This window comes from Myxine glutinosa, chromosome 1, assembly GCF_964187855.1.
Source record: "Myxine glutinosa chromosome 1, kmMyxGlut1.1, whole genome shotgun sequence".
Classification (NCBI taxonomy): Eukaryota; Metazoa; Chordata; class Myxini; order Myxiniformes; family Myxinidae; genus Myxine; species Myxine glutinosa.
In genome coordinates this window covers 377,832,819-377,837,532 of record NC_136261.1, presented here as the reverse complement: position 1 = coordinate 377,837,532, position 4,714 = coordinate 377,832,819, and the positions used below count along the sequence as shown (strand labels likewise).

Sequence of the window (4,714 nt, the reverse complement as noted above, 5' to 3'; positions counted from 1 at the left end):
TTATTAAATACACTTTTACCATCTCTACTGCCAACACAAACCTTTAAACTGCTGTATATATTTATTTTTATCCCCATTCCTATCTCCACTGTCGACATATACATTTATTTAGTTGTTCAGGTGTTTACCTGTAAAACGTGATTTACCTGTAAAATCTACACGTCCCATTTTAAGGTGTGGTTGGGCGTGTGTTCTCTGAGGATTTGCATTCTTGCTCATTTTATTTTCCCTCATTGTACCTTTCAATTTATTATTACCTTCAAATGATAAAATCGACATCGTTCAGGAGAAACTGAGAATGAGACTGAGAAAAGAGACGAATGAATCAATTGATGTCACAACCATCTTTTCTCCATCTTTGTTACTTTAGACAGGGAAAACAACTTCAAAGGATGATGTGTAATTTCCACAAGTGTTTATGATTGAACCAAGTGGATGAGAGTTTGTGGTGGACTTGAAAACCTGAATAAGATTGAATAGTCACTGCAAGTAGCTCTTTACTCTTTAGCTTTAGATCTTTCACGAGCCTCGATTCAGTATACAAAAAAAAGTAAATGACGTCAATGCATTCCTACGTGACGTAAGGAAACTGATATACCTGCTTTGTTTGCTTCCTGGTTGGTTGTCGTTGGTTGGTTGATCGTCGTGCAATTTGAACGCATCTTCGTTACGAGAGGTAAGGGATTACTTTAAGGTCACTGGATTGTGAAAGAAATAACAAATTATGTTTTGTTTTTTCATGTGAAATTTTGACAACCATGTTTGTTGCATCACAAAGGAGATGATACATTTATAAATAAATTTTTTCTGGAGTGTTTAAAAAATTTTTTTTCCCCAAGTGTATCAAGTAAATAATCCACTGGTGGAGCATGTCAAACCTGGTGGTTTAATGAAGCTTCCGCTTTGAACCTGGGAGAGTCGGAGATATAAACCCGTCCGAGTCACACAAAGACTTTTTTGTATAAATGGTACGAGCTGCTTCCTTGCTTGGTGCCCAGTGTTTAAAAGGACAGACCATGGACCAGCAACGCCAGGAAGGTAATGGCAAAACCACCCAGTACAACCGTTACCAATAATCTGTTTCGGCATCACCGACACTCTGTGGAGTATGGGACACAAATCAAAAAAGAACATCGAGTCAAAAAGGTGGGAAACCTTACATTGGTCACGACACACTGGCGAGGCTCTGACTTGTTCAAAGCTCCATCTTGTTTTATGTTTGAGTCAGGGACTCAGAGTCCTTGGGAGGAGAAGGGGAATTGCTAGATTGCTATCACCATTTTGGCCTGAAGAAAAGTACACCTCAAGATAAACACTTCAAATAACTCTCCCAATAATGCAATCCAACTGGGCAATTTTTATATTCGTGAGTGTAATGGCATTGTGATAACATGCCACTGGGTATGAATCCTCACACCAGGTGAAGCCTGATGGAAGCCCAGTCTGTTTAATTCGTGAATTTGCTTGTGAATTCAGTGCCCCATTAACGATATTGATACATTTGTGGGGGTAGGGAAGAAATACCATCGTGGAGTTAAGATTGTATAGGTTTTAGAATGGACCGTGTACGCAAAGAAGATAGAACCTCGATATAATAAGTTAGGAACCTGTCAGGTTAAGAGTGTTCGCATGTCACCACACGGATGTTGGTTTTGTATTAACTAGATAGGGCTTAAGGATAATTCCCAGTATGTAAGTGCCTCCTGTGATTTTCCCTTCTGTTTTTTACAAGAAAAAAGGCCGGCCATAAAAACCCTGGTTCACCAACAACAACAATAACAACAACGGCCATTAAGCAGACATTGCCAAAAGAAAGCCGAACATTTCCGAACGACTGCTAGATTCCGCCTCCATGGGATCGTGACCGATCGGCCACACCGTGAAGTTCGTCGTTGGTTGAGAGCATATTGAATGATTTAATGGGGCGTGGGGATTGGTCGGGGAGTGACTTCAGTGAGGGAAAAAGGAGGATGCGTCCCTGCCCCTCTCTCTCTCTCTCTCTCTCTCTCTTTGGTGCTGGCTTCATGGCGAGTGGTCGCGTTTTCTCGTGTGCGCTTGAGGAGAACTGTTTGAAGCCCAGAAATCCTCGCAGCGTTGGAGTCAGGGGTGTTGTTTTGACTCGGAACTCTTCCAGGGAGCTAAGGACCGGATGGTGCTGGCTGGGCCTGGATTGAGCGGGGGAACGTTTGGCTGCCTGTGGCACGGCTCGGTGTACTGGCGCACTTGACCGGCTCCATTGTTTGGGCGCTGTCCTCCAGTCGACCGACCCCGCCAAAGTGCTCGACGAGGCCAGAGCTGAGTGCCAAATAAAAGAGGGGATTTTCTTTTTATTTTCTGTAATCATTTCCCTGTCTGTATTCAGGTATGAGTGGAGACGTCTCAAATTACGATATTCGTTTTTACCTCACCTTTCATTCCGATCATATTGCACTTATTTTCATTAAACCATTATTTATTGCATTTTTGGTCGTGCCTGTGTGTTTGTTTCTGTGTTTGTTGGGTTCGGATAACCCCCGTCGTGCTGATCGGCCCAGGTAAGGACCTCGTGACCTTCGGTCCCACACGCGCCATCAAAGGAACTGACATTCATTTGGTTGGACAGCTCGGGAGTAACAACGATCGGCTACCCATCATCCTGAGGTGTTTACCCAGGTGACGCGACAATATCTTAAATTCTTCATTCAAAGAGGGAACTAACCCAGCACAGTGGAAAAAAGCAATTGCTGTCCCAATCCCGAAGACTTCTAGACCAGTTTGGAATAAACTCAGACCAATATCGTTGACTGATCACTTTGCAAAATTAGCTGAAACCTTTGCAACTCGATGCATACTCATTGACATTAAGGACAATATTGACATCAATCAGTTTAGTAACCGAGCAGGTTATTCCACCTCACACTTCCTTGTTAAGTGTTTTCATTAATTAACTTTTTAATTGTTAACAATCTGTATGAGCACGCTGACAAACAACTAAGTCACCGCTTGGTGGTTGCAACAGATTTCTCTAAAGCTTTTGATAAAATATGTACAATGTGGTTGTAACATCGCTAATTCAAATGGGTGTCGGGGCCTGCCTTATTTTTCTGGATATGTGGTTTCTTGGATAAAAGAGTTCGATATGTTAGATACAAGGGTACCTTGTCTGTAAATCAAATCCTGTATGAAGGGTACCAAAGGGTACCAAATTGGGCCCTCTCTGTTGTTTGGCTCAAACCAATGATGCAACGACTCAGCATGATGACGATGCTCATATTCTAACCTTCAAGTATGTTGATGACATGACATTGGTAGAGGATTGAAGGGGCAGGGAACCTAATGTGACAATACAATCTGCCTTGAATGTTTTTACTCAATGGGCAATGAAAAATAACATGAATTTGAATACTGATAAGTGTGTGCTTATGGAAGTTTGTTTCATGAAGCAATCTCCGCCAAAGCCTCAATTTACGATCCAAGCGACTATACTGCAGATGTTTGATCACATGAAAATACTGGGTTTTGTCATCTGATCTGATCTGGAGTGGCATCTTCACATTAGCAATATTGTCACCAGGGCAAATGGAAAGTTGTTTATGTTGAAGATGCTGAAAAAGTTTAACTTAGCCGTGGAAGATTTTTGATTTGAAGATTTTTAGAGAATGCTGTTCCAGTTTGGAATGCTGGTCTCACGATCCGCCAAGATAACCAACTGGAACAGCTTCAGAAAATGGCTCTCCGAAACATTCTCGGACAATCATACAAGCAGGTTCTTCAGTTTTGTGATATTCGACCCTCCAAACAATGTCGGCTTGAAACTTGTCCGAGATTTTCAGGCCAATTTCTAACATCTAATGAGTTTCGACATTGGTTTCCAGACCTGAGGCAGGATCGGACGCAATAATCTCTCAGAAATTCATCTCAACTCTCACAAATCACATGTTAAACCCAAAGGTAAAAAAACAGTCTGTACCATACTTTAAGATTCTTAATGAATAATATACATTGTACTCCCTTTTTAACGATGTCCTCTCTTAATATTTTAAAAATAGAAAGTAAATTCCATGTTTATCTTGTTGTACCATCTGCTGATTCTGCTGCACCAATTCTGTAATCCTTCCCCTGCTTTTCGCTGCAGTTACCCTCCACGAGGTTATCCTGCCGAATGATCATGTTATTTTATCATGAAATTTGTTTGTATTTCTTGTCATTCCTCAGTGTACGCAGATGACAGACCGTTCAAGTGCACTTTCTTTTTAAAATTGTTTATGTCGCATGTACAATGCAGATGGTTTAGCCTTTTTGACTTTCAGTGATCAAATCAGTTTGTGATTTTGTCTGTTCTTTGTTATAATGCCCTTTTTTCAGCGTGTAAACTCGTATACAATTATTTAATTATATTAAAATGTACTATTTTGCTGCCATTTCTGTTTTTTTCTGTCTGAATGTTTTTGATCGATTGAATAACACCATTTACTACTATTAATACTATTACTACTACTACTGCTACTACTACTACTTCTAATATTACTACTACTACTATTAATACTATTACTACTACTACTACTACTACTACTACTACTACTATTACTACTACTACTACTACTACTACTACGAATATTACTACTACTACTACTACTACTACTAATATTACTACTACTATTAATACTATTATTACTACTACTATTAATACTATTATTACTACTACTACTACTACTACTACTACTACTACTACTAA

At 40.1% G+C, this 4,714-nt stretch overlaps 1 protein-coding gene across 2 annotated transcripts in view; it reads left to right on the top strand.

Annotated features, from left to right (window-relative positions):
* Positions 1-620: 620 nt before the first annotated feature.
* Positions 621-4,714, top strand: part of LOC137415233 (E3 ubiquitin-protein ligase TRIM7-like) — a 404,481-nt gene continuing 400,387 nt past the window's right edge. For both annotated transcript variants that reach the window (XM_078770203.1, XM_078770202.1), the window contains exon 1: positions 621-676. The gene's annotated coding sequence lies outside the window, so the exon portion shown is untranslated. The remainder of the gene's footprint in view (positions 677-4,714) is intronic.